We start from the raw sequence: 11418 nt of genomic DNA on the forward strand, positions 1-11418 counted from the left end.
GGCTGCCAGTAGCTGCTCCCAGCAACTGAGCCTCTGTGTGAGCAACAGGTCCAAAAGCAAGGCCCTCCCCACTGAAGCCCAGTGGCTTGCCCACATGTGCCCTCTCCTGTGGAGATGTTACCTGACCCTGGTCCCAGCCCCGCTCTCTGTGTTAGAAGCAGAGTCCCTCCTACTGTGTGACCCACCAGTGTCCCATCACTGTGTGACATGAAAGGCATATTTTTGGGGGTGACACACTCAGGACTGGTTTTTACAACTCTCCCATCCATGGAGAAGGGATGGGGGCTGTCCAGGAATCCCTGGAGACAGGTTTTGATGGACTGCTCCTGCTCTGGCTGCTGAGCCCACACCTGGCCCCAGACTTTGACCAGTGAGCCCACACATGTCATGTTAAGCTCTGCCGAGAAACAATAGCGCATTTTGGGTGGTCAGAAACCCTCAGGTGTCAGAGATCACACTGCTCCCATGACTTTGTGCCCTCCTGCTCCCATGCTCTTCACCCTTTCCCCCCGCCCCCCCACGCTCTGAAATCATGCTGCCATGCTACATCACAGGTAACTTGAGCACATGCTCAACCTTTCTTTTGGTGACAAAAGGGACTTGAGGTTGTCATCCCACCCAACAGAATACTTTTTACTACATTTTGTATCTCTACCCTCTGCTCAGAATTGACTGAAATTCAACTGAAATTGACTGAAGTTCAACTGGTCAAAAAGGCATTTGGGTTAGGGAGACAGAGCATGGCAGCAAAGTCTTCTCTTCCTTACAAAACTAGCCAAAACCCAGAAAAAATTCTTCCTATCCCTCAAAAGCTGTAGTCCCTAATGCTTCCTAAAGTGACTATTTGGTCTGGGTACTTTGAATAAATGTAGGAGTTGGGAACCAGATTCCTCTGGACTGCTAAGGCTGTTTGCTTTGTGGGTTTAGGTTTGTCTGGCAGACACCACAAGGATCAGCAGAGACTGCCATTCCTCATGGGGCCCTCCAGCTTGGCCTCAGGAGCAGCCCAGTCAGATTGTCTCCTGCTCCCCTCATTGAAATCCCAGTGCCCACCACTGTTCCTCAAGGTCTCCTCAGTCCAGTGCCAGCCTGCAGGGTGGGCTGGAGCAGGGACTGTCCTGACAAGGCAGCTGTGGATGAGCAATTAAAAGGGAAGAGGGCACTTGAACTGGGCATGAGGAGATAGGTACCAGCCTTGCAGGTAGAGGTCAGAGACACTGCAGGAGCACTCCTCCAAGGAGTTCACCAAGACCCTCTCCAAACTTTCCAGCATCCTCCTGTGGTGCAGGGTGCACATGGAACAGTCTAGGGGAAGAGGATATGTGTTTTTTCTGGGTGCAGTTCAGGACTGCTAGTAAGCTCCTGGCTATGTGCCCCTTCCAAAACACTTGCCTTCATCCCACCCTCTTCCGCCTCCCACTCTCCTCTGCCCTCTCCTGCCAGATGAGTCTTTACTTCTGGTCTTCTACCACTATACACCAGCTTGGCTCCTTTGGCAGACTCCCAGGGAACTGGGGAAGGGGCATGTCTCACATCTCATCACAAGGGCCAGTATAGAGCAATCTCTCATGCTGAGAGGGGAGGGAGAGACCCACTCTTGCCCCTCTCGGGAGGATGGAAGAGGAATTTCCATTTTGCCAGATCTTGGCATGCTGATCCAAGTGTGGTCTTTGCAGAGGCTGGAGACCCTCCTGTACATTTCCTTGCTGACTCTGGGTCAGCACTGACACACAGGAATTGGATTCCACAGATGGGCTGAGATTGGAGGGTGTGCTGGCAGTTTCCCTGGCTGTGCCCCCACCACCATGAGAGACCTGGAGCAGTGGGTTCCTGCCATTGCTGCAAATCTAACCCTGCAGAAAGAAATCCTGATCAGGGCTCAGCCCGGCCTCAGCAGAGACTACTCAAATGAAATACATAGCCACCTTCATATCATAGAATCATCATGGAATGGTTTGGGTTGAAAGGGACTTTACAGCTCATCTTGTCCCACCCACTGCCACGGGCAGGGACATCTTCTGCTATCCCAGGTTCCTCCAAGCCCCTCCAACCTGGCGTTGAACACTTCCAGGGATGGGGAAGCCACAGCTTCTCTAGGCAGCCTGTTCCAAGTCCATACAAGCCCACGCTGGAGCTGCAGGTGCAGGTGTTCTCTTGGGCTGGCAGCCCCACATCCACACATTGGTATGTGCACCCAGTGTGTCCTCTTTCACAGCAGCAGGCTGCCTCTCCCATGCCATGGAAAGCTGAGGTCAGCCCCTGTCCCAGCCTGCCCACTCCAGCCTGGTGGGATGCCCCACTCCACTCCCTGGGTGTGAGGAAGCAGAGGTGGCAATCCGTGGTGAAGCCACGTGCTTCACGTGCTGGGGACAGCTATTCCACAGCTTGGGAGACGGCTCCAAGAGGGCAAACTGCAGTCCTGTGCTGGCACTGCCTCAGCAGCCCAGGGACACAGGCCTGTCCCCAGAAGAGTCAAAACTCACCAACATGTCACACACACTTTCTTCCCACCTCTAAATCCCATCCTGGGCCCCAGTTCCTGGTGCTGGATGATGGAGAGCTGGCGGGAGCTGGAGTTGCAACTGAAGCTGGAGCTGAAGCCAGCTTTCACAAAGCTGGATCCATCGTAGAGATGGATCCAGCCTACTCCTCCAGCTGGAGAATATGTGAGCTTGGCCAGAGCACACTTACTTGGTCTGACCAGCTTCTGCAGGAGTAAGATTGCTGCCTCATTACAGCCAGACTCCCACACCTAAGAGTTTGTCCTCCAGGATAGAGTTTTCCAAGTTACACAATACCTGCCCCTGCATTTCATTAACCTCTTCACACCAGGAACTTTTCTAGAGAAGTAACCTCACCTGTCACCCTTGCAGGGCACAGTGTAAGATGGCCCAAGGAAGCCCAAGTGTCCTCCAGCTGTGCCAGGCTCACATGTGTAAACCAAGGCATCCACCAAATTCTCCGGCATTGCCTTCCCACTAGCAGGAATCCCATTGGTGCTGTACACAGCTATAGTGCTGAAGCCTTTACTAGTAACAGAGATGTTCTTGGAGGTCAGGTTTGTCCCATCAGGAAATGTCAGAGAAATAGATGAGATTAATATCTAGATAGTGTTAGGCTGAACTTTGAGCCTGACAGGACAAGCTGGCAACAAGGAGGACTCCAAGAAGGGAAATGAGAAACACAGTAATGGTCGTGACTGGGGCCAAGTAAAGCTACACAGAAGCTGCTTGCTGTGAACATGTTTCCAAAAAGATCAAGGTTCCTCTGAGATGCAATTGGCTTCATGCAGCCCAGGCAGAAATTAAGGTGAACATGAGTAAGACTGTGAATGTGTTAAGGTGAACAAGATAAAGGAATGTGCTGACAAAGTACCAGCTGAGGATCAGGAGGAGGCAGCACCACTGCAAGATTCTGTGAGTATCAGTGAACACGACATGAGGGAACAACCCACAGCCCTGGTGGGCCTTGCTTCTCCTGAAATCCCCTTGTCTTGGTATCAGCAGGAGGAACTTTTGGTCCTCCCACTTCTCCTGCATTAGCAGAGGCATGGGGTACGATTTATCACCACCTCAACTGGAGTATGACAGAACAGCCCAGGCAGAACAAATAGAGGAAAAACCAGGAATGAAGGACAGGAAAGGCAAGGCAGTATTGTTCCCCATGTTGAGCACCCTCCTCCATCTGTTTCCTCTAAAGTGCTCAAGATCCTGCCCATGTGTTTGAAGACAGACCCCACATCAGGCCCATTTCATTGGACTCACCATACCCATGTTCTCCATCCAGCACAAACACCAACAGCCCTGTGACTCCAACAGTGTCCTGCAAAGGGATGCTGGCATGTGCCTTCCCCTCCTTCCCTGAGAAGAAGACCAAGCTAAGCCATCTGAGGCTGGTGCCAGGTTTCCCCTCCAGCTCCATGAAGCAGATGTAGGCATCGCCACTGGCCAGGCACAGCTCACTGATGCGGATGGCAGGAGGGCCCAGCACTGTGAAGCTGCTGCACATGCTCTCCCCCAGTGGTGTCCCCATGGTCACCTGTGGGGAGACACAAAAGCTGTTCCCACCACTGACACTGTCATTTCATTCAGGTGGAGTGATGGCTGCCCACAGCATTACCTCTTGTTCACCTGAACACCTCCTGAGGCTCCCTGGTGAGGCAAGAGGATATAATCAAAATCACAAAATGGTTTGGGTTGATGATTTGGGTTGAAAGGGGTCTTAAAACCCATCCTGTCCCACATGGGCAAGGACACCTTCCACTGTCCCAGGTTGCTCCAAGCCCCATCCAACCTCACCTTGGACGCTTCTAGGGATGGGGCACAGCTGCCCTGGGCAACCTGTGCCAGGGCCTTACCACTCTCACAAGGAAGAATTTCTTCCTAATACTCAACCTAAATCTGCCCTCCTTCATCTTAAAGCCATTCCCCCTTGTCCTGTCCCTCCAAGCCCCTCTCCAAAGTCCCTCTTCAGCTTTCTTGGAGCCCCTTTAGACACTGGAAGGGACTCTAAGGTGTCACCAGCACCTTCTCTTCTCTAGGCTGAACAACCTCAACTCTCTGAGCTTGTCTTCATAGGAGAAGGGCTCCAGTCGTCAGAGGGTCTCTGTAGAGATTTCATCTGCACTTGTTCCAACAGCTCCCTATGTCTCTTGTGTTGGGGGCAGTACAGGACATGGAGATTCTGCCTCACACCGGTAGGCCCGGTTGCTTTTCCCATTGTAGAGGACCAGCCAGTATCCCGGGAGGTCGAAGCATGTCTGTCCAGTATAGAAGAGTTCAATGTACTCTGCATCCTCTCCTTCCCTGGGGTTGTCTGCATTCACCTCATTGATGAGTAGCTTCGCCAGTTGCACAGAAGGCCCTGGAGTCCCTTCTGGTATCTCTGATGGGACACCTGGAAAGCAAAAATGTCCCAAATATGGGCCTAAGCACCAAGCTCCCAGGAAACAACACAACGTTGCATGGTATTTTGCTGGGATGAGACAAAAATTAGCAGAGGACTAAGGATGTTGGCTCACACCTTTATCATCCATGTCCTTTATAGTCCTTAGGAGTCGAGGCAACACACTGGTTAACACCAGCTGTAACAACAGTGCTTGCTGTTCAGAAAATGAGCAATATGGGCTCTAGTAGTAGGATGCGATGGAATTGGAAGAGATTTTTGCCAGGTTGCAGAAAGGGACGGAAGGATATTTCCGTCCTCTAGGAGAGCCAGATCCACATGTCCACCCTCAAACACACAGTATCCCCCATCCTGGAAAGATGATCATCAGTGCAGTGGCACGCTGTAGCCACAGGGTAGAAAGTCGCCAGCTAGCACACTTCTCGTAGCCAGAGGGCACGCATGAGAACAGCCGCCCCCAGATCTTGCCTGAGACCTCTGCGGGTGGCAGTGCTTACAGGGAGTTTGCAGCTCCCTGCAGCAGGCTATGGCATGGGTAGCACAGAAAGGAAACTGGGCACGAGGAACCAAGACAAAGGAAATTGGGAGAGATCACGTATATGAAATCCAAGGAAAGTTTATTCCCAGGAAGGGTCAGGGATGAGTGCCCAAGAAAACAGGTCCGACTAGCACTTTTAAAGAGTGGATGGTTGAAGGGGTGGATACAACTCTCATCCAATGAGGGGGTCTTAGGGAAGGAACACATCACTTAACATAACCAATAGGGCTCATTCGGGGGAGGGAGGAAGCCTTACAAGCCAATCAGCCATTGAAGCAGGACTGACACAGAATATTCAAGAACACAAGGGGAGTGACTACAGAGACTGACAAGAGTAAGGGACAGTACAACTGGGATTGACATGGGTTTATGAGGGAATGAGGAGAAGAACAGGGAGACAGACACACCGATGGGCAGACAAGTGGCAGGAAAACGCTGTGGTAAATAACTTAGGAATGAACCATTTGAGGGACTAAAATGGGGTACATGGGAGAAACCACGTACAACTGACTGTTATAGGTAAAAACCAGATTAGGCCAGATCAACAATTTGCGAAAGCCAAATTAAAAGTTAACAAAAATAAATAGATTTTATTTCGCGTATCAGATCATAATCTATGGCAGCCACGAATCAAAGGAGCAGAGCCGAGCCCGGGACTCGACTCTTGGGTGAACGCAGCTCTGACCCCCTGGCGCATCAGAACTGGTGAGTTCACAAAGTCTGTTCGTGTGAGTCCAGGTTTTAAACTATTTTTCTTGCCCGGAGCTAAGTTTCTTTTGTTCCTTTTTCTTTCTACGAATATTCATATGGTCCTCATCCTCTGTCCGGTGTTAGAAGAATCCTGTCTTTCAAGTAGACAGAACAGGGTCCGGAGAACCATTCCAATATTCATGTAGTTCCTTGACCTCCGTCCGGTGTTGGAAGACTCCTGTCTCCTACTTGGACAAAGCTACCGTGGAATACACAGCACGCGTCCAGGAACACGTACATGTAAAATAAGGGTTACGGGAACCGCACTTTCACATTCTAGTCGGTTACGGGAGCTGGGGATTCACATGCTAGTCGATTTACAGGAACTGCGCTGCCTTCGGTTATCTGTGGTCATTATTGGCTGATGATGGCTTGGGCGCTGTGAGACTCGCTCAGAATTTCCATAGGAGCTATTCCCCCTTCACTTGCTAGTTTAGATTTCTATTCAGTGAACATCTGTGGATGCTACATTCTAATGAGGTAACCAGTTTCCCAGCTCCTGTGAAAGATTTCTAAAGATCTGTGTGCTTTTGTATCATACTCTAAAGTGTGATTAAATATATATATTTATATATATATATTTCCCGAAGTACAAATATGTTTATTTGAGCACGAATTTTAATACATTTATTACATGACTAACATAGAAGGTCTAACTTTTATATTAAAACAACTTTAAAACACCAACTACTACACATCAGTACCTGGAGGCAAGTCCAGCACATTCATATCCCTGAGGCAGGACTCTGCTGTGATGTTCCTTCCATCAAAGTTCACAAATCTGGATGTCTCCAGGTATTGAAGGCCAGCAGAACACTGCTCAGCTGCTCCTCTGACCTGGCAGTCAGCAGAGTGGTGAACACAAGCCCCAGGTCCTGGCAGGCTGCTTTTGGCTCTGCAGAGGCAAGCAGAGAACTGCCTCAGTTTCCCCAAGTCACCAAAGACCCACTTTCTCCTGGGCTGAGGCCCAAGGCTCACCAGCTTGTCTCTACCAGAACTGTCCTCATCGTCAGACTGACTCGGGGCAGCTCATCCCATCCACACAGCGCTGGGAGTTCTGTCTGTGCCAAGAGGGACCCTGGGACCAAGCCTGTGTCCAGCTCTGGGATCACCAGCACAGGAAGGACATGGACCTGCTAGAGCAAGTCCAGCAGAGGCCATGAAGATGACTTTGTGACTTAGAATGGAATGGTTTGGGTTGGAAGGGACCTTAAAGACCATATTGTTCCAATCCTCCTTCCATGGGCAGGATCCATAGATCATATGGATCAGGAGGTCAAGTAGACAACAAATGCCCTGCAGAGATGTCAGTCCTGCTGCCAATGCCCAAGGCCAGAGCAGCTGGTGGTCTGTGTGCTGAGGGAGCTGGGGATGAAATGTTCTGCAGAATGTGGAGGAAGAGCACCATGCTCTGCCCAACCCTGGACATCTCTGTCATCAGAACCAAGACCAAATTAGATGGATCCAAGCCAGGAGGACACAATCTGAGAGGGAGCACAGGGCTGAAGATTAAGAGCAGGTGATTATGCTGGGAGGTCCCCAGACTGCTCTGCTCCTGCCCAGCTCACCTCTGAAGTAGGCAGGGAGAGACTCCAACACTGCTGAATGCATCGAGGGCCTGGACCAGAGTCAGCAGAATCTCCTGCTGCTTCAGGAGCCACTCCGGGCAATCTAGGAAACAAAGAGCCCAGTGTTACCTGGCCAGTGCCAGCTTGGTTATGGGATACAGCTCATCTGGGATAGGTGCAGGTCCACTCCTGCTGATTATCCAGAGGACCCCAAAAGCTTCTCTTCACCCAGTCATTTGCAGGTGGGAGAGAAAACTGGGGAAGCTCAGCTTGGCATGGGCTGCCATGAAATTTTTGCAAACAACTGTCAGGTGTCCTGGTTTAGTTTCCTTTGGGATTAGTTCACACAACCCAGCAGGACTCTGGGTGGTCACCCTGGCATTGTGCACATGCTCTGGCCCTCAGGAGGTCCTACAGAAGCAACCAGTGCCCACCTGCTACATAGAGGCAGAAGGAGAGAGCCTGGCTAAAATGTTTGTTGGGGCAGCCATTGAACATTCCAGGGGTGGGCCTGCTGAAGATGGAGGACGGGGAGTCACGGATCACAGAGCGGCAGTTGCACTGTCTCATAAACAAATCTCCTGGCTGATGTCTGCAAGAGACAAAACATGGCCTGCCAGTCGCTACCAGTCTCACACACCTCCACCAGAGGGTGAAACTGTGGTTGCAGCCTTCTCCTTTCACAGGGTTTGGAGATATATCCCATCCTCACCAGTACTTCCTTGTCTCACAAAGAAATTCTCAACAGTTCAATAAAAACCTGAGAGAGAGGAGCATGTGCTTCATGCAACCATTTCTCTTCTAGCATGGGCTGCATTTTTACTGATCTGAAGACAGGTGAGATGGTGCAGTCACACTTGTGCTCAGCCTGGCAGCACTGGGAAGAGCAGTGGGTGCAGCTAGAAAAGCTGAAAAGGCAGCACCTGAGGATGAAATGCTTGAGCAAGAGCCCTCAACTCAAAGGCTAAGATCAGGGGTTGGGCTAAGTGACCTTTAACAGTCCCTCCCAACCCAAAGTTTTCTGTGATTTTGTGAAGCCCCACTGTGAGGAGCTGCTCAGAGCTCCCTGGGGAAGGAGATCACCTCCCTGTGGGACCAGGGACAATTGAGTCTCAGATGTGGCAGCTAGAGGAACAAAGGAAGGAATAGGAATGTGCTGTGAATGAGTGGTGACCCTGACATGGTTGTGGACTACACCTTCTCCTGATGTGATTGTCCACACTGTAGTCTCAAATCATGTTTCAGGCCTATCCAGAAAGGGTGAGTCTCTTCCAGCCATTGAGCCAGGACCTTGGTACTGACAGTACACCCAGAGGTGTCAGGTGCTTGGCCATGCAAACGACAGGCAAGAGTGTGCCCAGGTGGTTTTTTGCTTATTGCCTGTCTCTAACACTCCTCACCCTTCTTCAGGCACTTGGCCCCTTGTTGTGGTGTGTCATTTTTATTGCAGATGATGTAAAGTTGGTATGTTCTGTTCTCCCCTGTTCACTCCTGTTACGTGGTTCTGCCCTGGTTCTCCCCTCCCCATCAGTTCATGCCAATCCCCTTATCTCCACCCCAATTGTCCTTATTTGTGCTAATTCATTACTGTAACCCCTCCCCAGACCCCTATCCATCACTCAGCAGCCCCTCCCATTGTTCCAGAATCTTCTGCTGTTCCCGTTGAGTGATTGGATTAGGAGCCGGGGTCCCGCCCCCAGTTCAAATGCATTTGTTAACCCAACAGTCACTCCTTTGTAGCCCCCCACCCCCTGTCTCCCGATTGGAGCTGGGTCCAGTTCCACCCCTGTTCTCCTCCCCCTTTATAACCCGTGTAACCAGCCCCCCGAGGTCCCTGGTGGGCTGGTCTCCTTGGTGTTTAATAAAACCGGATTTTTGCCCCCAGACGGAGACCCTCTTTTCTTCCCTTTGCCGCAGCTGCCTCTAAATATTCCAGCTAGGCACCCTCTGGACACGGCAGTGCATCCGGAGAGTGCCCTGGTGCTGGCTGTGTCGGAGCTAGCCGCCGTCGATCCTGCTCCCCCAGCCGGAGCAGAGAGACACAGCAGCCCCTCACTGCCTCTGCTCCTTCACTGCTCCACTGCCCTTTACCCACTGTGTCCTCTTTCTCATATTACTAGAACATGACTAAAATGAGAAGGAAACTGTTCTCATCTCACAAAAGTCTGAGAATTCTAGCATCTCCCTTAACCCACGAAGACAAAAAGGAACCCAAAAGTAAAAAAGACAGTGAATTGAACCCAAAAATGAGTAGTAATCCTGCTTCCAGTCCTTGGTCTGAATGAAACGGGTTTCCTCCTGAGTCAGGCAAGCAACGCTGAGGTCCCTTCCTCACCCACCTTTTGATCTGAAATTCCATCCTGAAGCTAAGAAAATCCTTTTTAAATTGAAAGCAGTACTGAAGAATTTATTAAATTGATCATTACACTTTCATAAACAATAAAATATTAATGTTACAACCAGCAATCAACTGATCAGGAAATTCCTCAAGTTCTTCATTCTGAAGCTCCACCAGGACCCATGTGGGGAGGGGAATATCTATGGCCCTTAGACAAGGATGGGACTCAATATGGCCATGAGGAGACCCTGGTCTGGAGGTAGCACTTGTCTCCCAGTCCTATCAGGGTTTGGGGCACAAGGCTGTGTTGAGTCCATTTGGCAGGAGCACTGTGTGGCAGTGTCCAACTGTGCTCCCAGCCCAGCCCAGCAAGAGCCTCTCAGTGCTTTTCCAGGAAGGCAGCTCTGCCAGGGGTCAAGGTCTGCAGCAGCTCCGGGTCCCGCTCCTCACTGCTTGTGTACACAAAGGCATCCAGCAGGCTGGTCTCCAGCAGCATTTTCCCTGGCACAAAACTGCTGCTATGGCCTCTGTAGAGGGCAATGGCAGTGGGGCCACCTCTGAGGACGGGTGGTGTTCTCTGGGAACAGCAGGTCCACTGCACACCAAGGTAAGGAACAATGAGAGCATGTAAGCAACATCTGGGCAATACTCACAACATGTCTTTGGTTCTGGAGAGGCAGCACATAAGGACTCAGAAGGAATTGTCTGGTAGTACAAATGTGGCATCTGCTGCCCCAGCTTTCTGCTCACAAACACTTCTCCTGTTTGCTCAGGCTGAATTTCCCCATTCATGGCCAGATCCACAATGTGGAAGGAGCTGGAGGGGGAAATCGGAGCAGAGTTCATCCTGCTGTTCTGGTTCTGTGAGCAGAGAGCTGATCCACATGTGAGCAGGCAAACTGGGAAGCCAGTACTGATGTGGCCTTGTACAGTAACATTAACTTTTAATTCTAAAACAGATCTGCAAACTCAACTAACCTTTCAGGTAGCAGTTAGTACACAACAATATTTAAAAGTTTACATTTTAGTCTAGCATTTAACAATCTGTGGTTTTTACAAACATAAACTACACACATATACACACACATACAGTCAAAGCCCAGGACACTAGTACACAGAATTAAGGTGGAGGTTTGGTGGAGTTTTGCAATTTCATGAGCTTCCTAATTTCTTTCCTTCTGCTTACTGTTCCTTTCACAAGCTGTTTCTCCAGGAGGAATTGCTGAGGTCGTTCAGAAACAGGCTTTCACATTTTCAGAAACAGCTTTCATATTTTCAGAAACAGGCTTTCTGTCTCTATAAATAGCTCCAGGGAACAA

The sequence above is a fragment of the Motacilla alba genome, chromosome 14, assembly GCF_015832195.1.
Source record: "Motacilla alba alba isolate MOTALB_02 chromosome 14, Motacilla_alba_V1.0_pri, whole genome shotgun sequence".
NCBI classification, from domain to species: Eukaryota; Metazoa; Chordata; class Aves; order Passeriformes; family Motacillidae; genus Motacilla; species Motacilla alba.